The 24,348-nt window shown below is 40.5% G+C and overlaps 1 long non-coding RNA gene across 1 annotated transcript; it reads right to left on the reverse strand.

Annotated features, from left to right (window-relative positions):
* Positions 1-10,293: 10,293 nt before the first annotated feature.
* LOC140700672 (uncharacterized) lies at positions 10,294-23,967 on the reverse strand. Its single transcript, XR_012079160.1, has 3 exons — positions 23,909-23,967; positions 17,189-17,312; positions 10,294-10,532 (listed from the first exon to the last, which is right to left on the reverse strand). It is a non-coding gene; the product is annotated as an uncharacterized lncRNA (long non-coding RNA).
* Positions 23,968-24,348: the final 381 nt, after the last annotated feature.

Below are 24,348 nucleotides of genomic sequence, written 5' to 3' on the forward strand. Positions count from 1 at the left end.
CTGGGAAACCAGAGTAATTATTTCTCCTGTAACCCGTTCCCTTGTGCTAGATGAACGAACATCTCTCCACATACTCAATTCTGAGAGATAAGTGTATGTGAAACTCATCCTTCATCCAGCTTGTTGGAAACACAGGGTTTCTTTTCACTATCCAACCCCACTGCATACATATTTATTGCTAGGTACAATCTCTAACCCTTTTTTACGCTGTATATTGCAGGAACTTATAAACGGCAGTAGGAAACTGACTGAGAAACCTGAGTATGTGTCTCTCCTGCAACCCTTTCCCTTGGTGCTTGATGAATTAACGTCTATCCACGTGCCCATTTCTGAGAGATAATGTGTGTAGGCGGTCCTTCACCTAGCTTGTTGGGAACGCAATATTCATTTTCAGTTGCAAACTCCACTGCATATCTATTTATGCGGAAGTACATGTTCCAACTCTGGTTTACTGTGAAATGTTCAGGTATTTCTAACTGGCACTAGGAAACAGACTAAGAAACCAGAGTAAGTGTTTCTCCTAACCCATTTCCTTGTTCTTTGAGAGCGAACGTCTCTCCACATGCTCAGTTCTGAGATATAAGTGTGTGTGAAAGCTTCCTTCAACTAACTTTTTGGGAACGCAATCTTTCTTTTCAGTTTGAAGCTTCACATTTGGAGAGACTTTTTTTCATCTAGCACAATTGAAACTCGTTTCTGTTAGAAACCTCAACCTGGTTTCTCAGTCTGTTTCCTATTTCCGATTTTAATTTCCTGCGATTTTGAATATAAACATTTTTGTAGCTTATACCTCCCCACATATATGTTTGTAGTGTGGTTTCCAAATGAAAAGAATCTTTGTGTTCCCAAAATGCTTGGTGATTGTTGGTTTTCACACACACTTCTCTGTCATATTTGAGCATGTGTAGTGTCGTTCGTCTATGTATCATTAAGTGAATGTGTGTCAGTTATAACACTTACTCTTGTTTCTCATTATGTTTCCTAGAGCTGCTTAGACGTTCCTGCAGTTTTCAGTGTTAAATCGAGTTCGAGCTATTACCTCCCCATATATATGTATATAGTTTTTTTCCAGTAGAAACAACTATGTGTTCCCAACAAGCTAGGTGATCACGGATTTCACAGAAACTTTATTGTCAGAGTTCAGTATGTGAACAGTCGTCCATTCATCTAACCGAAAGTGAATGGGTTGCAGTAGATTCATTTACTCTGTTTTCTCAGTATGTTATTTAGTGTCAACTTGAAGTTCATGCAATTTTCACTGTAAAACCGAGTTGAGCTATTACCCCCCTATTTATGTATGTAGATTGTTTTCCCACTGAATGAAAGTCTGTGTTCCCTTCATGCTATTTTTTTGATGGCTTCCACACCGTCTGAACTCTCAGTACTTAGCAAGTGGAGAGACATTTGTTCATATAGCATAAATAGAGTAGGTGCCACTAGAAACTCATACTCTGGTTTCGCTGTATTTTTAATATTTTCGGTTTGAACTTCATGATGTTTTCACTGTAAAACCTAGTTGGAAAACGTACCTGCCAATGTATATTTATGTAGTGTGTTCCTCACTGTAAACAAACTATGTGATCCCGATAAGATTTTTGATTTTCGGCTTTCACACACATTCAATTTTTGAAACTGACTACATGAGGAGGGATTCGTTCATCTACACTAAACAGAATGGATTGCTGTATATACACTTACTGTGGGGTCTGAGTATGTTTCCTAATTCTGGTTTCAAATTGATGCATTTTTCACTGTAAAACCGAGTTGGAGCTAGTATGATCCCATATATATATATATATATATATATATATATATATATATATATATATATACAGTGTAGTTTCCCACTCAATAAAACTTTGTTTTCCCAAAAAGCTAGGTAATTGATGACTTTTACACTGACCTAAATCTCAGAATTTAGCATGTGGAGAGAGTTTAGTTCATCTAACCTAAAGGGAATGGTTTGTAGTAGAAACCCTAACTTGGTTTCTCAGTATGTTTCCTAGTGACGGTTTGAATTTCATGCAGTTTTCACTGTAAAACCGAGTTGGAAATATTACCTCCCCATATATATTTATATGGTGTAGTTTTCCAGTGTAAAGGAAGTGTGTGTTCCAAACAAGATAGTTGGTTGACGGCTTTCACACACTCTTAAATCTCAGAATTGAGCTTGAGTTGTGACGTTTTTTCATCTAACATGAAGGGAATGTGTTGCAGTTGAAACATTTACTCTGGTTTCTCAGTATGTTTCCTATTGCTGTTTTGAAGTTTATACACTTTTCACTTTAGACACGAGTTGGAGCTTGTACCTCCCTATATATATATATATATATAGAAAGAGAGTAGTTTCCCACTGGATAGAATGTGTGTGTTCCCAAGTTGCTAAGATGATTGACGGCTTTCACACACAATTAATTCTCAGAATTGAGCATGTGAAGAGACGTTCGTTCTTTTAGCCAAAAGATAATGGTTTGCAGTAGAAAGAACTTCCTTGGTTTGTCAGGATGTTTCTTAGTGTCCGTTTAAAGTTCATGTATTTTTCAGTGTAAACCCGAGTTGGAGGTATTACCCCAATACATATATATATATGTAGTGTTGTTCTGCACTCTTTAGAAACTATGTTTTCCCTACAAGCTAAGCTATGTTTTACATATGCACACATTCATCCCTCATAACTGAGCATGTGTAGAGGCTTTCGTTCAATTAGGATAAAGGGAATTGTTTGCTGTTGAAACACTTACACGGGTTTCTCAGTCTGTTTCCTCGTGCCGGTTTGAAGTTCATGCAGTTCTCACCGTAAAACCGTGTTGAGGCTAGTACCTCCCCATATAAAATCATGTCATGTATTTTCCCCATGAAAAAGATTGTGTTTCCCTAACAAGCTAGGTGTTTGATGGCTTTCACACTCACTTACTCTCAGAATTGAGCATGTTAAGATACGTTCTTTCATCTAGCATAAAGAGAAGAGGTAACACTTGAAATAACTACTCTGATTTCTCAGTATGTTTCCTAGTGGCGGTTTGAAATTCATGCAGTTTTCAGTGTAAAAACGACTTGGAGCTATTACCTTCCAATATAGATATATGTAGTGTATTTCCCCACTCAAAGGAAACTATGTTTTCCCTACAAGCTAAGTTATAGTTTACATTCGAACATATTCAACACTCAGAACTGAGCATGTGGAGAGGCATTCTTTCAACTAGCTTAAAGGGAATGATTTGCAGTAGAAACATTTTCTCTGTTTTCTCAGTATGTTTCCTATTTTGGGTTTGAAGTTCATGCAGTTTTAACTGTAAAACCGATTTGGAACTAGTACCTCCCCATATATAGGTATTTAGTGTTGTTTCCCACTGAAAAGAATTTGTGTGTTCCCAAAAAGTTAGCTTACTAACGGGTTTTATACTCATTTAACTCTCAGAATTGAGCATCTGTAGAGACATTCATTCATATAGCATAAAGGGAATAGTTAGCAATAGAAACACTTACTCTGGTTTCTCAGTATATTAACTAGTGCCGGTCTGAACTTCATGCATTTTTCACTTTTGAACCGACTTGGAACTAGTACCTCCTCATTTATACGTATGTAGTGTATTTCCCCAATCAAAAGTAACTGTGTGTTCCCTACAAGCTAAGTGATAGATGGCTTTCACACAGAGTTAGCTCTCAGAACTGAGCATGGGGTGAAGCGTTAGTTCATCTAGGATGAAGGGAATGGGTTGCAGTTGAAACACTTATCTGGATTTTCAGTTATGTTTCCTAGTGCCAGTTTGAAGTTCATTCAGTTTTCATTGTAAAATTGACTTCGGGCTAGTACCTCCCCATATATATGTATGTAGTTAGTTCGGCACTCAAAAGAAACTGTGTTCCCTACAAGCTAAGTGATAGATGGTATTCTCTAGCATTAAACTCAGAACAGAGCATGTGGACAGGCTTTCATTCGTCTAGTATAAAGGGAATGGTTTGCCCTAGAAATAATTACTCTTGTTTCTTAGTATGTTTCCTAGTGTCGGTAAATTCGCTGCAGGTTTCACGGTGAAACAGTTGGACCTAGTACCTCTCCATATATATGAATGTATTGTAGTTTTCCACTCAAAAGAATATGTTTGTTTCCAACAAGCTAGTTGACTGTCGGCTTTCACACACACTTAACTCTCAGAATTGAGCATGTGGAGTCTGGTTCGTTCATCTAGCATAAAGGGAATGGGTAGCATAAGAAACACTTACTCTGATTTCTCAGTATATTTCCTTGTGCCGGTTTGAATTTCATGCAGTTTTCACTGTAAAATCGACTTGGAGCTAGTACCTCCCCATATATATGTATGTAGTGTAGTTCCCCAGTCAAAAGAAACTGTGTGTTCCCCACAAGACTAGTGATAGATGATTTTGCACACATTCAACCCTCAGAACTGAGCCTGTGGAGAGACGTTCGTTCATCTAGGATGAAGGGAATGATTTGCCGTAGAAACACTTACTATGGTTTCTCAGTATATTTCCTCGTGCCAGTTTGAATTTCATGCATTTTTCACTGTGAAACAGAGTTGGAGCTAGTACCTCCCCATATATATTTATATAGTGTTATTCCCAACTCAAAAGAAACTGTGTGTTCCCAAAAAGCTAGGTGATTGACGGCTTTCACGCACACTTAAGTCTCAGAATAGAGCATTTTAAGATACGTTCATTCATCTACCATAAAGGGAATGGGTTGCATTAGAAACACTTACTCTGGTTTCTCTGTTTCGTTCCTAGTGCTGGTTTGAATTTCATGCACTTTTCACTGTAAAGTCGACTTGGAAATATTACCTCCCATATATATGTATGTATTGTTTTTCCCCACTCAAAAGAATCTGTGTGTTCCCTACAAGCTAACCGATAGAAGGCTTTTGAACACATTCATCTCTCAGAACTGAGCATGGAGAGAGGCGTTCATTCATCTAGGATGAGGGCAATGGGTTGCAGTAGAAACACTTAGTCTGGTTTCTCATTATTTTTCCAAAGTCCGGTTTGAATTTCATGCAATTTCCTCTGTAAAACCAGGTTGTTGCTAGTATCTCACCATATAGATACTGTGTAGTTTCCAATAGAAAAGAAACTGTGTTTTCCCAACAAGCTAGTTGTTTGATGGCTTTCACACACATTCAACTCTCAGAATTGAACATGTGTAGAGGCTTTCGTTCATGTAGCAAAAATGGATTTTGTAACTTTAGAAACACTTACTGCGATTTGTACATATGTTTTCTAGTGCCGGTTTAAAGTTCATGCAGTTTTCAGTGTAAAACCATGTTGGAGCTACTACCTATCCATATATATATATGTACTTTAGTTCCACACTCTATAGAAACTCTGTGTTCACAACAAGATAGGTCATTGACTGATTACACGCACATTCAACTCTCAGAATTGAGCATGTGGAGACGCGTTCATTAATGTAGCATAAAGGGATTGAGGAGCCATAGAAACACTTAATGTGATTTCTCAGTATGCTTCTTAGTGTCAGTTTCAAGTTCATGCACTTTTCTCTGTTAAACCGAGTTGGAGCTAGTACCTCCCCATATATATTTATGTCGTGTGTTTTCCCACTGAAAAGAAACTGTGTGTTCCCAACTAGCTAGGTGATTGACGGCTTTCACACACACTCAGCTGTCAGAATTGAGCATGTGGAGAGGCGTTCATTCATCTAGCATAAGTGGAATTTGAAAGCGATTATAATGACCTATGTTGGTATTAAAACAGTAAAGGGAGCATTATTTAAGAGCCTGTATAGTTATGGTCAGCATACATGACAGAATTTCATTTTCAGCAGATTTCTTTTTTTATGGTTCAGAAAACTTAATTCTTTCCTGTAACTGGATATAGATAGTGAATGTTTTATAGTCTTTTAGCAACTGCTTTAAACTAGAATTGTTACTTTGCTTTTGGTCTTTAAACTAAGGGAATATCCAGAATTCCAGCGGCAGTTCAAATGAAAGGGCCTGAACCTTGCCTATTAATTGTTTTAAGTAGAGTAAGAACAACTGTAGACTAGGGTACTGTGGATAACTGAAGGGCTGCTTGGATATGTTATATGTAAGTTATATTTTCAAAAATTATTTATATCATGAAAATCAATCAACCTTGGTGATCTATTTGGTATAATTTAATCTTTAATAATGTAGATTTTGATAGCCCTCTTATTTATGTAACTTATGAAAATAAGTTGGCTTTATATAACTACTTTTTAAATAAATGATTAAATTTTGGGTTTTTTTTTATCATTTGCTTCTTAAAAATAGGATATTAATTACACAATATGTATTTTCCTTCAAGTTCATACTTTTTTCCCTAAACTATCTTGACTTGTTTAGATAAGTTAACCCATAGTCTGATTTATTTTAAACACTCAGAATGTTCTTCTGTCTGTTGCTTTATTAGAGAGCAAGAATTCCTTGTTATTTTTAATAAAATATACTTGCAGGAAACTATACTGGGATTCTTTCATTCACAGAGTCAAGCAATGATTCCTGTTTTGTTAGATCAGCTGTCTAGGCCTCTTAACTTCCAAACGATTACATGGACAAAGTTAAAAACGCCATAAATGATCCACTAAGAAAGTTTATTGTGTTCCTTGATTAAAAGTATAAATATGGGTCAGCCTTAAATTCGGATGTAAAGCTGTTATGAATTACATGAGTCTTCTCCAAAATTCTTTTGTTAAACATTTTTTATTGATTTATAATCATTTTACAATGTTGTGTCTAATTCCAGTGTTCAGCACAATTTTTCAGTCATTCATGGACATATACACACTCATTATCACATTTTTTTCTCTGTGAGTTATCATAACATTTTGTGTATATTTCCCTGCAAAATTCTTTAATTTGGGCTTTAAACCCTCCAATAAAATACTGGTTTGAAGGAAGAAGAAAGTCGAGAATTGATTCAATCCAAATTCTATGGGAATAAACAAAGCTAAATGTTTTAGTCATTTTTTGAAGCGGAACAGATATGTTTTCTGCACCATATGATTTTAATATTATTCATCTGAACATACGGTTTAGACACCATGAGACCACAAGCCAACAAACAAGATGCCAGGTAAAGCAAGAAAAAAAACTGAGGGGACTTTCTACTGCAAAATTTCCCCTAAATCGAACTGTAATAGAGAACAAATCTGACACCACATTGGATCTGTTCCTTTAGTTTGAAGCACTGTGCCCTGTTTTCCAGGCTTAAACTTGCTGGCTCTGCACCTTTTGTAAAACAACGTTGCCTTTAGCCTAAAACCTACAGGAAAGCCTATTCTCGGGGCTCTGACCTTTAATGATGTTAGCACTTCTGCACTTATGCAAGGATGGCAAGTTGCAAAATAGAGAATAACCTTTGTTTTGTTGGAGGTTTAAAGGGACACCACAGCCTGACCCACATGGATGACTGCAAGAACAAAGAATGCCTGCAGCAAGAAGTTTGCACAGCCAACCACACTCCCTCCCCTTTTTAGCTTAAAAGGGGCCTGAATTCTGACTTGGGCAAGATGATTCTCCAGGACATTAGTCCCCCATCTTCTTGGTCTGCCAGCTTTCTGAATAAAGTTACTATACCTTGCTCCAAAACCTTGTCTCCTGATTTATTTTTGTATCACTGTTGTGTAGCGAGCAGAAAAAGTTTGGCCTCGGTAACAGAACCAGCTTTGTCATTCCGTCTGATGTGAAATCTCTCTGGGTGTACACGTGCTTGCCTGGTGGTGGTGGTGGTGGTAGGCAAAAATATTTCACTTCTCCTGATTTCAATAGGCTAAAATTTCCTGCTATTTAAGTCAAATCTAGACTTTTACAGAATCACCTGCAGATGTGCTTCTGGAAGCCAGAAAAATTCCAACAATGAAAATAATTCTATTGTCTCCAGACAAGATACTTTTCCTCAAAACTAAGTAGCTGTGAGACACACTTCAGGAGTACAGATTGATGCAGTGTGCTTCATTTCCCATGTTGTTCCAACACAATTTTCCAGTTATATCAAAGTAAATTAAAATCGGTCTTCAACAGCAGATGCTCTGGCATGATACAACAATGTCAATTCCACTTATTTATTGAGCCAGAGCAGCTTTAGAGTAAATGATTTTATACCAAACGCCTGCTTGATGTCCTCTCTTCTCCCTTGTGGCTAATTCCTTCTTCTTTCTTCCTAAAAGTTCTCCTGTTATGGAGTTAGCCCTTACTGTGCACATTCAATTGGGAAGGCACAAATTAAATAAATGAGGGGATGACATGCATATTTAATTCTTATTTATACATAAATACAAGCACAGAGGACCTGTGTCTTGGAAGACGTCACTTCCTAATGTGGGCAAGAGGATGGTCTATAGTTCAATCAAAGATCTAAAAGCAGTTTTCTAGGATATAATAAAGCAATGCCTGAGTTATAAGACAGAACAACCCCTGGATATGAATCAGTGGCACCAACCAGTGGGGGCACATGTGTGCACACACACGCCCATGCACACGGAGCAGCCTTGGAGACACTCCATCTGTGCTGATGGAGCAAAGTCATGCTGGGGAGATGAGGAAAAAGTGCCTAATACAATCAAATCAGGACATCTGAGGAATGGGTAATAGGAGTCAATTGAATTTTCTGCTTTGCTGAAGGTCAAACAAAAACACTTTTAGTTTCAAACGTCATTATTAAAAATGTTCTTAAAGCACAGGAGCCTGTTTTCCTGCCTTGCTTAGTGTCATATGCCATATTAAACATGACAGATTTATGCTTCTCTGACTGTGGAATGGGAAAGGCCTTGCTGTCATATTCTGAATATTAGTCTATGTTTTGCAGCACAGTGGATACTGAAAATGGGGCAAATTGAGTGAATGGGAATGGACATAACCTAGCAGTCATTGACTGTGTGTGATTTGCCAACTTTCTCCAAAAAGTAGGGGTAGCAAGCAAATCAGATAAATTCAGGGATCGTGGGGTGGGGAGTCGGGTGGGCTGACAGCTGGGTGGTCTCAGGTAGCTGTTTTACTGTGTAAAATAGTGACTATGATCCACAGTGACACACTGTCAAATTCTTGTGCCTGTAGCTGTGATACCTGGCCAAGTCTGTGCAGCCAATTTTATCGATGGTGCATAATGAAAATAACTAACCTTCCCTGAGGACCATCTTATGTGACATCCATTCATTGACTCACTGAATTCCCTAAGCACACTTTTTGGTACATAACAGTCTTAAAATATGAAGCAGAGATAAAATGAAGCTCTAAAGTGTTGAAACCTTGCCCGAAATCATGCAGATGGGAAGATGCCATGCCGGGAGCTAAGCTTGGGCCAGACTACAGAACCTGAAGGGCCCAGCAAGTCCCCTCACTCAGGAACCTGGCCCACAGCCACTGCCAGGCCCTGTTCTGTTTCTATGAGTGTTCATGGGAAAGTGCCATGGACTTAGCATAAATATGACTTGATTAAGGAATTCAAACTGGGATAGAATTTTGTTGGGGACTGTAAGCTGGGAGTGAAACTGTCAGTGAAGTAAGGGAGGAAACAGCCCTGGTTGTAAGAACATTTCTAGGGAAGAAGGCTCCCTAATGGGCTGGCATGGGAATCGCTGTGGTTGTGAGCCCCCTGTTGCCCTGTGTGGGAGTGGGCAGGGAAGGAGAAAGACTGTTCAGACTGGTCAAAGTCACTACAGTTTGTAAAGAGCTGAGGTCTGTTCCCTCACAGCTCAGACACATGCAGGACATGAGGATGCTTAGCTAATGACCAACAGTGGGTAGCAAAGCCCAAGAGTGTGGTGGGGAGGAGAGATGGGACCACCTTCTAGAAGAACCTCTGCCCCAGGGTCCAGGAATGTAATGAATGATTGGGGATTCACAAAGGGTTTTTATGGCCTCATCAGGTAGTTCCTACTTTAAAATGATAGTCTGGAATATATGGTAAAATACGGTGGAATGACTGCTCTTATTTTAGTTTCTGCAAACACTTAAATGGATGGATTTCTATCTCCATTATACAAGCACTGCTGGGTAACCTTTAGAGCCATGTGAGGATCAAATGAGTGAGTACTTATTAATACTATTACCATGCTTCTACTGAATTAACACTTCAGCAACAGTATAATGGCCACGCTTCTTAACAACTGCCTCTGTAAGAGCTCTTGTAAGTCACAAATAAAAATTATAAAGAAAATATATTAAAATAATAACAATTACAGTTACAACAAATATGTTGTTTATAGCAATGATAGTGTTAGCATCTCCCTCTCATATTAAACAATACCCAACATTGGATTCCTTAGGAAGCAATGTCAATGCATGTTTGGACTTTTCAAAGTCTTCAGCCCATGAAGCCTTTTTACTCACATTGGTCCACCACAGCCAGAATTGCTGTTCCTTGCATGGTGGGCTGCCACGCTGCAATGTCCTGGGCTTTTTCTGGCACCATGCGTCTATACTGGATAGTCAAGTTTCCACATACCCACTCTGATTTGCAATATATTGTTCTCCAGAGCCAACGGAGGGGCCACTGGAAAGAGGCCACAGATAAGGTGGTGAACCCAAACTGAATACCTGTTAAAGGAATGGACACACAACATGGAGTGGTGGATGGATGGAAGGACAACAACAATTCCTCTACTCCTGTAAAGAGAGAGGGGCAAATGGTGAACTAAATCCCAAAGAGAAAAGACATTCATGGTAATAATATTATTCAACAGTGAAAGAATCCAAACAAAAGGCAAATATAAAATCTCTCGGAAGAAGACTCATTACAAACTGTTTCTTTCACGTATATAACCTTAGTAGGAATAACATACTTAAAAATCTTCAACCAATCATAGTTATTTGCTGGTAATAAACTTGGGAATCTTGAAGCATATTATTCACTCTCAGTGTTGATAATACAATCTTGGAAGATGATTTGTCATTGAGGATTAAGAAAAAGAATACTGTGGTTGTATATAAGAATTTAAAAAGGAATAAGGAATGTACTTTTGGGAAAGCTCTGCATAGAGAATGTTGGAGGAAATGCACTGAAAATAGGCAAGTGAGCAAGCTCCCTTGAGTCTGGGAAGGTGAGTGCAGCACATTCAGAGAGTCTATGAAGTTATTACAAGTCACAGAAAGGTATGCAATTAAAGTGTCTTCCTAAGCAAAATATCCTTCTTCAGGAATTTTTATCTTGATATTTCTATGGTCTGTGTGGTCACAGGAAGTCAAAGTTATGGTGGTGGCTTAGAAGTTCTTTTCTCTCTGTCTGTAATTTACAGGACATTGCTACAGATGGGGCAGCAGAGATCTGCGGTAAGCTGTTCCATGGGGTGGGGGAGCAGTTAGAAATGATAAGGCCAGAGATCTAAAAGACTTTTAGACCCTAACTGGCAGACTTTTAAGTAAACTAGCACAGGTATGTAACTAAGACAGTGGATGAGAGGCAAGTTTGTAGTCCCTTCAGTGTTACTGCTCAGTCAAGGGATAGGGACCACTCTGGCCAGGAATGGCAAGACAGTGGATTGGGTGGATGGGTAGGAGGAGCTGACATTTGCTTCTGACCTGAGAGGCAGGGGTGTGTTGCAGAAAAACCGACAGTGCTGGAAAGAAGCCTCATGTCCACAGCCTAAAAGGAGCTGTCATATTCAGGGAGGTCACAGAGAAAGAACCAGAGTTAGTGATGCCACAGGGTCAGCAGCGTGGCAGCAGTGATATCAGTATATGTTTCCATAACCCACCTAACCCTACATGAACACATCTGCCTACAGGGGGCAGGTAAGTAGCAGAAATATGTGGAGTGGGTGCAGCCACTGGCAAATTGGCAAGTGGACATCTTAATGAAATGCACTGCTCACAGTCACCATATTGGAAAGAGGGCCCCACACTGTCAGATCCCTTTCTTATTCAAGAGAAACTAGAAATTAAGACTTCATTAGCAATCATCCCTCTTCAAACCCAGAAAAGATATCATTTATAATGACAACAAAGGCACAGACTATTCAGAAATAAATTAATGAAAAATGTTAAAATGATTCTGATAAATGACTTAAAAAGAGAAAAAAATGATAATTGAATGAACAGTAGAATGCACCATCCTCTTCAGTTGGCAGACTCAAATTTGGGGGACTTGAACATTTTTTCTCCAAAATAAATTTAGTATCTGAATGCAAATTTAGTTAATAATCCTGAATGGATTTAAGAAAAAATTCTGAAAGGTGATCCTAAATTTCTTCCAGAAATATACACAAATGTACAAATAAAATAATGAGGAGGGATGTTTGAATTTGTAATATTAGGGACATTCTGGAAAAGGATAAAATAGGACCAACTGTAGGAGATATTAATCTATGGTCATGGAAACAGTATAGAAATAGTGCACTGAGAGAATGAATGAAATAGAACACATTTCAAGAATAGACGTGGATATTTAAGAGATTTTAGAAATATTATAAAACTGACACTTAAAATCAGTGGATTCAGGTACTGGTGTAATTAGCTAAATCATTAGAAGGCCTGGTACACTGTCCTCAATTTTGACATTAAAATAAATTCCAGAAAATTTTTAATTAAAAATAAAACACTAGAAATAACCCAACATGATTTAATCTGTTCAGATATTCAAGCGAGAAGAACTTTCTAAAAAGCTTTTGGAACAAAGACCAACAAGAGCAAAGGCCTAGCAACTCAGCAAGGCCAGAAACGCCCCCTGTAAAACAAAGCTGACCCTCTCCCAACCCTCTCTCACGGACCTGTATTGCTCTCTGATACTTTCTATACTTTCTTCTTCCCTTTAAAGTCCAGTTTCTTGGAGAAGTGCCTGCGCTGATGACTCCTCCAGGGCTCAGAGCCCTGCATCCCCCACAGCCCCACCACGGCACTGATACAGGAGTTGCACTGCCGGTGGCTGCGTGTTTCAAACCAGTGGGCATTCTCAGCTCCTGTTTATTTGATTACCAGGTAGCTTTTGCCGTGGACAAATATTTTCCTTTCAGTGGAACATTTTCCCCCCTTAATTTTTGTTTTACTTAAATAAATTTTAAAAGCCCAGGCAGAAAAGTGTGTGTGCACATATGCACACACACAGATACACACAGATCTGTTTTTTAAAGGCTACATTAGTGTAGTCCAACTCCGCCTTTTCCTCAGTTTAGACAATTAAAGGTGGGCTTTAGCCCTTGCTTTTATGCCCCACACACCCCCCCTTTCTCACTTCGCTCCCTTTAGTCAGTGTTCAAATTCCTCTTAAGCCAGGTTACAGCCTTCTCTGTGTTGCCTCAAATCGTTTTCTCTCAACTGCACTGCTATTCTTCTTTCTCTTGGTGGACCTCTCTTCTCCCATTTGCCATGTACATGGCCCTTTTCCCCAGGGCCTTGTCTTCAGTCCTCCACCTGGCAGGACTGAATCGCCCCCACGGCCTCACCCACAGCTCCTCTGAGCTCCTGACTGGTGAATCCAGCTTAACAACGGACATCACTCCTTATATGTCCCATAGACACTTCGCACTCAAAATGACACACACAGAACCATCTCCTCGAAACCAGCTCCTCTCCTTACACTCCCCCTGCAGATCTGCTCTCCAGATGGGTCACTGGAAAGTCACCTCAGCAGCTCTGCGGCCCGCTGCCCCGGCCCTCCAATCCCCACTGCAGCAGTCACCACTTCTGCCGCCCATGTCTCTCTCTTTCTGCCCACGGCCTCTCAGCAGGCGTGTGCCATTTGTTGTCTGGGTTACCTGCGTTGGTCCCCGAAATATCCTTTCCCCCCAAAATATGGGCCTCTCCCCCTAAAATAGTATCTTCCATTCTGCTGCCAGAATAACCAGATATTCTGCAACATAAACATTATGCAATTCTCTTACTTACAAATAATCCAATATATCCCTGCTTCCTTAAGGATACATTGAAGTCTAAGCACACAAGGCCCATCGTGACAGAGGCCTTGTGCACCTGATATTCCCACCTATGGATCCTTTGTTCTAGCCCTACTTGTTGTTCTTCAGTCTGGCCAAGCCGCTTCATGCTGTGTACACATATATGTCTCCACCTCTCTGCATGAAGTGTCCACTCCCTCTACCACAAAATAGAGAGCTAACGTCCTTTCACCTTTCAAGATTCAGTTCAAATATTTCCAGCTCTAGGAAGTCCAATTTGTGTTCACCTGCTTAGCAATCCATCAACTACTCGCCATGCCTCGCCTAGCCTGGGGAATGCAGTCACCAAGTCTTACCTGTTTTGGTCTCCCCAGCAGTTGATACAGTGTTTGGCATAGCAGTGCTCAATGCTTGTTGGTTGGATAAATGAATGAATCAGTAAAGAGATGAGAGGTCTACAATCCCCCCCAGTTACTCAGCTGCCATTTTGGGAAGTTCATTCTGCGGAGTTAAGGAAATGTGAGTGCAGGTGGTGGGCAGACAGAACAGTGGTGAGGGCGTGGGGGAGACAGGCCTGGTCCTGGAGAGCGCAGGATAGGCGTGGGTGGGAGAGCACTGGAGAGAGAGGGAATGGAGGGGGCGGGTGCAAGGAGATGTTGAAGAACAACTGATATTAAATGCAGCAAATTAAATGGAGAACATAATATATGAAGGGGAAATCAAGTTAACAAAGCAAGGGTGGAAAACGCAGTACCAGAGATGAAGAGCTCTCACTTCATCCCTCACAGCATTTCACTTATGGCACCTGCCCTCTGTGAAGGCAGTGTCAAATTCTTGAGAGACTGGTGTTTGTGCTGTGGGTGCTCTAAGTACAAAACGGTATCTTATGGCTTCCAGATTTTAAGACTGATAGATAATTTCTCTTATGTCCCATGTCTGAGTTCTCAGGCAGCAGGATCATTCGCTGGTGGGGGGAGAGATATTGTGGTTAACAACTCAGGGTTACTCTAATAATCTCAAAGGACAGTGGGGAATTCATGAAAACAAATAAAAGAGAAATTTCACTCAGAAAAAACCATATGTCATATAGAACTTTGTGGGGGCATTGGGGGCAATGTTACCGCCACCTCATCTAACAGTTTTATTTGAGTGTGTTGAAACTCCAAGCTCAAGTCACTTAAACAAGTAGGAGAACCAGGGTCCAGGCTGTGGTGCTCCAGACATGGACGGGAAGATGAAAAGCCTGACTACTGCCTCCGACAGGATCAGTCCAGTCGGGGAGTACAATGGACATGGACACGATCACACACCATCAAGACAAGAATCAAGTGCAATTCATGCCTAGACAGGAGAGCAGATAATCTCTAAACAGTGGAGGGGTCCCTGCCAAGGCTTGGCAAGTGTCCTTCCAGGCAGAAAAGCAGAGAAATATAATTCAGGCGAAGGAGACTAAGGTTGGTGGCTGGGTGCAAGGCCTAACGAAGCACAGATGGAGGGCTCCAGGGTCATCTGTCAGTAGCTGTTCCCCTTCAGCAGCTAAGAGGCATAACTAAAAAGGCAGGTGGGGTGTCATTAATGATCATGGGGAAAACTGGGAGGAGGAAATTGAGGTCAGGAGATCACCACCAAAGGCAATTTATTTTAGAGGAACAAAAATAATTCAAAAAGCACTTGGAAATTCTATCTCCCATGAATGAAAAGAACACAAAATAAGTTTCACTCCAGCGTTGAATACAGAATAACAGACTGCCTACTCTCAGAAATGGATTGAATTTTCTAATTCATCAGGGATTATTTAGATAATAGGAAAACGAATAAATCTGAACAATCTCTCTAGAATAGCTGTTACTCCATCCTGTTATGTAGGGTAGAGTTAGGCTGAATTATTTAATTGATATTTTAATGAGACTATAAATTTCTAAAAGCCTTATCAATTTCTCCCAAAAGCGTACAACTTTTCCTTTCATGACATTTATTTGACTTAATTAGAATAACTTTTTTCCAAGGCTTTTTTTGTGTGTGTTAAAATACCTAATGATATGCTGCCCCCAGAATGTTGTTGTTATTATTAATACTGATAATAGCCCCAATAAGACATATTTACAATTATGACTCATTTTGGAATAACAGGTCATTGGTTTAAAGTCCTTTTGAAAATAAGAAGAATAAACGAACATAATTACTACACCAGGGACAGCAGCTGCACCCTTAATGGAACCTGGTCACTAAACACAACAAAAGCAAAGATGAAACTCAAATCAGACACCAGGCCACAAAGCATAGCTGACTGAAGATGCCACAAGATGACCTTTCATTCACCGAGGGAACCAGATGCATTTCTATGTATAATGTATATTGTTAAAAGCAATTATTTTATATATAGAATGTAATTTAGGAAAAAGAAAACTCCATCTGTAGACTTATAAACAGGAAGCACAAAGGGGTGCCTTTGCCAACAAGAACCTGCATGCATAAATGCAAAGCCTACTGACAAAAATCCTTTCCTGTCTCCTAAGCTTAAAAAAAAACTACTTCAAGGCAGTGGTGAGCTGAAAGGGCTCAGATACAAAACGTGCACATCATCAGCCTTCTAGTAGATAAAAGTGCGCCATGCATAATAGAAAAGATAACGTTTCCTATGGAAATCTATTTTGAGATTCAACAATTTAAAGGCAACTGAGAGCTCAAAACCAAGTTCAACCAAAGAGGAACAGAGCCCAAGCAAATGTACAGAAATGGACAAAGTCATTGGAGAAGGAGGGGATCTGTGTTCTACCGATACTCCAGATCAGCAAATTCATCCTGAATTCAAGCCAGTGATGTGACATGATGTCACTCAAGGAATCAGGCAGAAACCATCAGCCAGAAGAAATAGGAACAATATCAAAGGCAGGTGTGAGATGTGGAAGGGGTGACCCTGTGAACCTTGCTGCAATGAGGCAGGATGTGCTTGCGGGCTTTCTGCACAGGCTGGCTGGCTCACATGACTCTATTTAGAAGGATATCAGCCAACAGCTGTGCCACACGGGCTACAGCCTGAGCTGAGTCACATCTAGTAACGGTTCTGAGTTCATCCTTAGACGACATGACCAGAAGGATCTGAGAATCAATGGAGGAGATGTATCTGAATGAGTATTCCATTTCATTCCTTGGCAGTAAATCTTCAGCTTTGTGCAACATAAATATTGACAAAGATACACACAGGCACCCTATTTGAAAGCCTGACTGCATAATTGCATCTAATCGAGAAAAGCGGGCTCCGTTTCAGTATGCTAGGACATTGTTTGGCTCGGTAACCAATGCTTCTGAGACCCAAAGCATACTCTAGTATAACCGACAGCACAGAAATCTCCATTGATGACTTACTCATTTCAGGGTATTCATAAAATAACCCCAGTTTGCCCATGGGATACAGATGGTTTTCCCGTTCCCATCGTGGGTTGGTCTGTTCTGCTCCCAAAACTGTGGCATCATTAGATTCATGATCCAGCTGTCAAACAGATCAAATTATAAGGCAGGATATTATCAGACCAAGGTCATAAAGGTATTACTGATATCTCAAGCGGAACACATCATCTTCCCAAGAATTTAATTTCTTGTTTTCAGGATAAATTTCTTTTTATTGCTGCCTCCCTACCCTCAAATATTGTGAAAACTAGTCCTGACTACGTGCCTTGGGTTTACCAAAATTGTAACGACTACTACTACTTTATCTCCTACCTCCTTTTCAGGTGTTCATTTTAGCTTTTAGAAGATGCCTTCCCTCATTTGTCTTTTTTACCCCCACTTCTCTCCTATTATCCACCATGGCCTTTCCAGTCTGAAAGTCGTCAGAGAAAATAAGTAAAAGAAAGAAATACAGGTTCTGTGAGCTGGTGATAAGTGCTGTGGAGGAAAATAAAGGAGAGCGAAGAATGTGTGCTAGGGAGGAGTGGGGATGGGGCAGTGACCTTTGAATAAGGCAAAGACTGAAGCAAAGGGGTGGGCAGAGGAGGGGCAGAGGAAACAGTGATCACAGGCCTGGAGGTCCCTCACGCTGGACAGACAGCATGGAGACTGGTGTGGGCCACAGTGAATAGGAAATAAGTGGTGGTTTTGGGGGTGGAGCCTTAGAGGCTGCCGTGAGGATGTGGGCATTTTTCCTTTTGAAGGAATTGCGGAGCCATGGAGGGTCACCGAGCAAAAATGTGATACTCTAATGTTGGATAGAACAGGTCCAAGACCCTAATACAAGCTGAACAAATCAAGGGACAAAGAAGTGGCATGCCACCTCAAATTCAGTGCAGAGCTTGAAAGAAACACAGCCTCGACTCCCAGCCCAATGCTCTGTCCCCTTCTGGATGCTGTCCCACAGAGCTGTCTCTAAAGTTATGTTTTTTCCTCACTCAGAGGCTTGTGGGCCAACTGAATGCTTCCCCCTTTTCAAATGGCAATTTATCCTGAAAGGAAATCAGAGTTGGCAGTGAAACAAGGCATGGACCTGTAGCCTACAGAGCTGTTGTCCCTGAAAGCAACAGCTGGCGCGTGGTTTACTCGTGGAGTTCAGCAGAAGAGACAGAGCAACAACAGACAACTTAGCATCTGGCTGAGTTTCGGCTGACTGCACTGCACGTTTGGATGTATTTCAAATTTGGACAGTGAGGCGGCTTCACACGAAAGGCAGGTGTATACATCATACATGCCCACACGTCTGTATGCATACACACGTAGACACACACAGAGCATATGATGTGACTTGTAAAGAGCTGCCTCTGCTTGGTTTCCCACGGCCTCTAATTTCAGCATTAACCTTTCACTGGCCATGCTCCCAGGTTTGCTACGAGATTTCTTTGCAATGGAACATGCCCTTCGCTTCACAAACGTTCCCCAATTCTTTCAATGACATTAGGGGAAGAGCAGGGAGCCCTGGGAAATGCTGGGGATATGGACTCGAGATACCCCTGAATCTGAATCCACACTTCATGGCTTATTTGTTATTTAACTTTATTTACATTCAAAATGCAATTGTTGCAGATCTCAGAAGATGATTTACACTCACTGCTATGGCAGAATGTTGCGGTTAGTAGACTCACCACAGGATCCTCTTATTCAACACGTTCTTCCAATATTTCAGATATTACTGTATCACAAATGCCCATTTCTATATTTTGATATCTGCTTTTCAGTATAATTATCTTTCTTCTTTATTCTCTATATATTATGATTTTAGAACATTTTTCTGAGAAGTGTTCCACAGGCACTGTACATATGATACTTGGATAAAGAGATCCTGGAGATCAAAACCACATTTAAATCCTTAGATAAACTCAGCTGTGTCATATACATGGCTAGGTTTAGTCTGCTTACTTTGTTACTTTGTTTAGTAATTTTTGTTTCAAAGAACAAGATCCTTCTGTATAGCACAGGGAACTACACTCAATAACTTTTAATAGCCTTTAGTGGAAAAGTATATGACAAGGAATATATATATATATATGAGCCACTATGCTGTACACCAAGAATTAACACAATATTGTAAACCAACTATACTTTCAACAAAAAAAGTTGAAATAAAATTGAGAGATGAAACTTCCACTGCCCAGACTGCTGTCACGATGAAACGATTCAAAGCAGGCCAGGTATTAGCAACCCCCCTGACACAGCAAAACCCCATGTGGGATCTTCCTTTTGAGCAGCACTGGCTATCCGGCTGTGGCCACCTGTAAATAGGGTTGAAGTCACTTAGACCCTTGGCTTGGGATCACCGTGGCCACAGGGGTGGGGGTCACTGCAGCACCTACGAGAATGACGGGGCCAGCCTCCTGCTGAAGCCGCTCCCCAGGCCACAGCCCGGAGCGCTGCAGGCAGGTCTGAGGTCCGGCCGGGGGCGCGCAGCTCCACAGCCACTCGGAGCCCTGCGGTGCGGGTGGCGCTGGGACTACGCTCGTCCATCACCCTCCCTGGCACCCAGACTCGGGATTCTCCTGGGGGAATTTTTCTCTGCCTCATACTTCCTGTCTCAGCATTTGTGGAATCCGGTCCATGCCACAGGGAAGCAGGGCTTTTACCCTCCGGGACCCAAATCCATCACTGTATGGATCCAGGGTGAAACTTCCATGTTAAATCACCTGGCGCTCCCTTCTTGTGCTGAAATGCCCTCCCCTGTCGATGGCATTAGGTCGTATTAGAAGTCCCGACTTGCTTGTCCTTAGCTAAGACTCTGAGCCTCTTGCTCAGTCTTCCTGAGTGGAACCACTCATCTGTGGCAGAAAAGCTTGGGCTGTCGTCCACCCATCATTGTCCTCGGTCTTTTGGGTTTTCTGTTGGGTTATGGTTCTCGTGCAGGGATATCAATTTGCACATGAGAAGCAACTGTAGACATTTTAGAAAATACAGACACTGGATCCTCCCCCCTCTTCAGCCAAGGCTGGAAGCTTTCTCCCTCTAGCAGGGGTTACACAATCATTTGCTTGGGAATTGACCACACATATTGGCATAATCATAGTAAATTGCCCTTTACTCTGTGCTTGCCACGTGGCATTTTCTACTTCATGTTGTCTTTGTACCTTCATTATCACATTTAATCCCTGCATTATTGATTATCACCATTTCTGTTGAGGACACTCCTACTTGCTAATCTTGAATACAAGTATCTTTGATTCTCTTAATCTATTTCATTCCTGAGTTTCCTGTTCCTGAATTTAAAGAGTGAATTATGGACACATGTAAATAAGATTCTCTTATTATATGTATCTGACTCATCCTCTAACCAAATCATATCTGGAGAAGAGAGATTTTCTCTTTTAAACATTTGTTTTTCTTATTATATAGTAGTGCATACACATAGTGGAAAATGTAGAAAACATATAAAGTAAGAAAATTACAGCCATACATTATCTAAACACCAAAGGACAATGCTATGTCATTTGGGGCATTTAACTATTTTTCTTAATATTTTATCATAAAATTTCCCTAGGAAAGTTGCTTAACCCTGGAATTGTACTAGCCTTTTGTCCAGTACAGAATAACATTCCCAGAAATGACCCCAACATCAAAATAGTATGTGAGGCTGGGAAGGCCACAGGGCACTCAGCTTATTCTCTGAGTCCTACAAAGAATGCTGTTAATTCACTGATTTTACACATTCGATGCCTGTGAGTCACTCACTCACTCAGCTGGCTCGGACTGAGACCTACTTTATACCAGTGCCAATCCAAGTGCTGGGGAGACCCCAGAGGGAGCCTGGATCACGGCATCACTTTCCTTCATTTGCTCCCAGAATCCTACTCAAGAACCCCACATGGGATTGGGGGGGTGGAGGCAGGTGAGATATGGTGAAATTCATTTCATTATGTTCCTTTAGACATATTCAAATAGCATGAAAATAGTAGCTAATTTTGATAAGTTTTCTTTTCCCTTCCTATGTATTTTTGAGAATGGGTATAGTTTTGGTGCAGCAAGAGTAATTGATAGATCTTTGGTATGGTAGGATTTTATATGAAAAATTAAGAAGGAAACTGCACTTATACAAAGAGAAGAGGCAGTGAGGAAAAAACAAGCCACCCTTGAACTTGGCTACAATTCAGAATTCCTGGTTTTCAAAAAAGGGAAACAAAATTCAAAATAAATTCCCTAAATATTTTAGCCCATAGTAGAAATACATGGAGGCAAAGTTCAGCTCACTGGAACCTAGAACAATGTGCTTATTTAAGCGAAGGTATAAACAGACCACAGATACTATAATGCATCCTTTACTTTAAACTAGTTCATGTGAGCAAGTTTCATTTCACATGAATTGCTCAGTACCAGTTTAGGAAATATATCCTCCTTGATTGGTAAAAATAGCTCACAGATAACCAGATTCAACAAAATTTATTGTTAAATAATTTACTTATTTCCTTCAGGAAATGCTTTTGAGTAATCTGAGTTAAGTATTTCCTCTATCTGCTGTATTTCTTTTCACAGAGAAAAGTAGTATTATTTGCACATGACCTACTTTTACTTCTCTGGAAATATCTGACTGTGAGCTCAGGGTACGGATTGTCTACTGCACAGTAGGGAAAAAGAAGATTCATTTCACAGCGAAGATCAGAATCTTTTTTTGAGGGGCGTGGTGAGCTGGGGGACAAGGGAAATGCCTTTGTTTCGAGACAGACCCCAGTAATCCATACTGAAGCTGAAAGATGAAGCCATTATGAAGAAATGTGGAAGGACACACTGACACGCAAAGGTGTTCACTCTGCAAAAACAGAAAGAAAGAAAGAAAGAAAGAAAAAATAATTTAACTGCCCTATAAAGAGAATGGACAGAAACTTGGTAATAAGCTAGAGAGAAGGAAGGTTAGTGAAGGGAGGAGAAACAATGAAAGGGAACTTGGATGCGGTGGGCAGAAGAGCAGGTTTCTGGAGCCTACAATGAAGGATGATAAGAAAAAATAAAGTTTAAAAAAGTTACAAAGTTTAAAATAGTTTAAAAATTAAAAAGCAAAGTTAAAAAAATAAATATTTTTATAGTGGCATGGAAGATTTTAAAATGATGGAGGTTTTTTATTTCAAAATTCAAGTTGTTTGAATTTCTCCCCCATTCTCCAAACAACAGTAAGACCTGCTTGTGTAAGTGGTTTTGGGGGACACCACAGAGAGGGGCGAGCTCTGCAGTTAGGTTGGCCAGGAGCAGAATGCTGGTGTGGAAGGCAAGACAGAAGAGAGTTCAACAGTTTCATGAAAACAGAAACTCAAAGCCAGAAATTATCTTAAAATGGTTAGTGTGGTAGGCAGAAAAATGTTCCCCCCCAATATGTCTATGTCCTTATCCCCAGAACATAGGAAGAGGTCAGATTCCCTGGCAAAGGGGGCCTATGGTTGCAGATGTGGTTAAGGTTGCTAACCAGTCGACTCTAAGAGAGACCAGCTGGATTATAGATTTGGGCCCAGTGTAATCACCAGGGTCGTTAAAGGAGGAAGAAAGAGGCAGAAGAGGGGAGAGAGGAGAGGAGATCTGACCACAGGTTCAGAGTCAGAGGCACACAACCATGCTGACCTTGAGAATGAGAAAAGAGGTCACAGGCCAAGAGACGCAGGTGGTCTCTGGAATCCAGAAAAGTCAGATACAGGTTCCCCTGAGGCCTTCAGAAAGAGCCGTGCCAACACTTTGACTTCAGCAGGCTTCTGCATTCAAGAAAACTACAAGTTTAAATTTGCGTTGTTTAGTAGAGACTTTTTCTTTTCTCTTCCTACTACCATGACGTTTGGGGATACTTGTTACAACAGCAACAGAAAGTGAATAGAGTAAGCTCCTTGAAATGTTCAGAAATTGCAGATAACACTGGACTGTCCACTTTGATGTGGGATTGGGCTTATGTGAAAATCAAAAGGACAGTGTGACCTTTGCTAACATCTGCTTTTCTCATTTTAGGAAGAGAACAGTAAGTCAAAACCTCTGTTGTTATTATTTTAGACAAGTGTCTCTTAAAACTTTATGTAACCCTGTGCCTTAGGACCCTAAGAGAGTCTCTTCTTAGAAGAACATGGATTCAGAGAGATAGTGTCTTACATCTGAGTCCCACAGTGGTCTCTTATTGGCAATGAGAGCTTGGGCATATCAGTTACCCTCTTTAAGCCACAGGATCTTCATTTGCAAAAGGAAGATAAGAATAAGGATTGTTTGGGTGATTAACTTGTACACACACACACACACACACACATACATATATGTACAACATTTAATACAGTGACTAGCACATACTAGGCACTCAACAAATTCCTGTTATGGATTTTTAAATGCATATATAAAAGGAGGAGAAATTTGCAGGAAATTGTGGGAAAACTAAGTTCATGGCCCCAAAAAGGGCTCTGATCAGTCAGTCCCCAGTGGTGGGCTAATAAGCAGAGACTATAGCACTTGGGGATTTATGTTAAACATAAAAAGGAAGGTATTTAAACATAATTATTAAACATCAGGTACGTTTATACTGTTGGCTGGATCATCTTATCTGGAGAGATTTAATAAGCAGAGAGTCTCCACTGTTCTAGAGATGGGCATGCAGGAAAATGATGTGGGTGGGTGGGCCATTCTCACCCACCCAAGATCACATGACTGAGTACTCACGGAATTAACACCTCTTGTATGTTATTACAGATGGGCTGTCCTCCCATGATTATTGTCAGCTGTGTCATCAGTTCAAGGAGACATCACATGGGTCACACTGGAATATTAGAAAGAAAATCTCATTTAAATTTTAGATAGCTCTAACATGAAATAAAGTCATTATTTTATGCCTAAAAAAATCTAAGGAGCAGAGAGTAAAGACACTCTTCATTGGGCAACTAAGAGAAAACCTGAAACAGGTTAGATTGTCAGAACACAAAGCTGTATTCACACCTCTTCATTTCTGTATTTTTACAGCCAATACACCAGATCTCATGGATAAGTCACAAATCTGCCCTTAAAGAATGTGATGTAGAAACACGTGGAGTAGTAGTTGACAAAATGGAACAAGAACACCTTCATGGCTGGCTTGTTCTCATAGTCAGTCTGGTCCTTGGGAG

The sequence above is a fragment of the Vicugna pacos genome, chromosome 2 (assembly GCF_048564905.1).
Source record: "Vicugna pacos chromosome 2, VicPac4, whole genome shotgun sequence".
NCBI lineage: Eukaryota > Metazoa > Chordata > Mammalia > Artiodactyla > Camelidae > Vicugna > Vicugna pacos.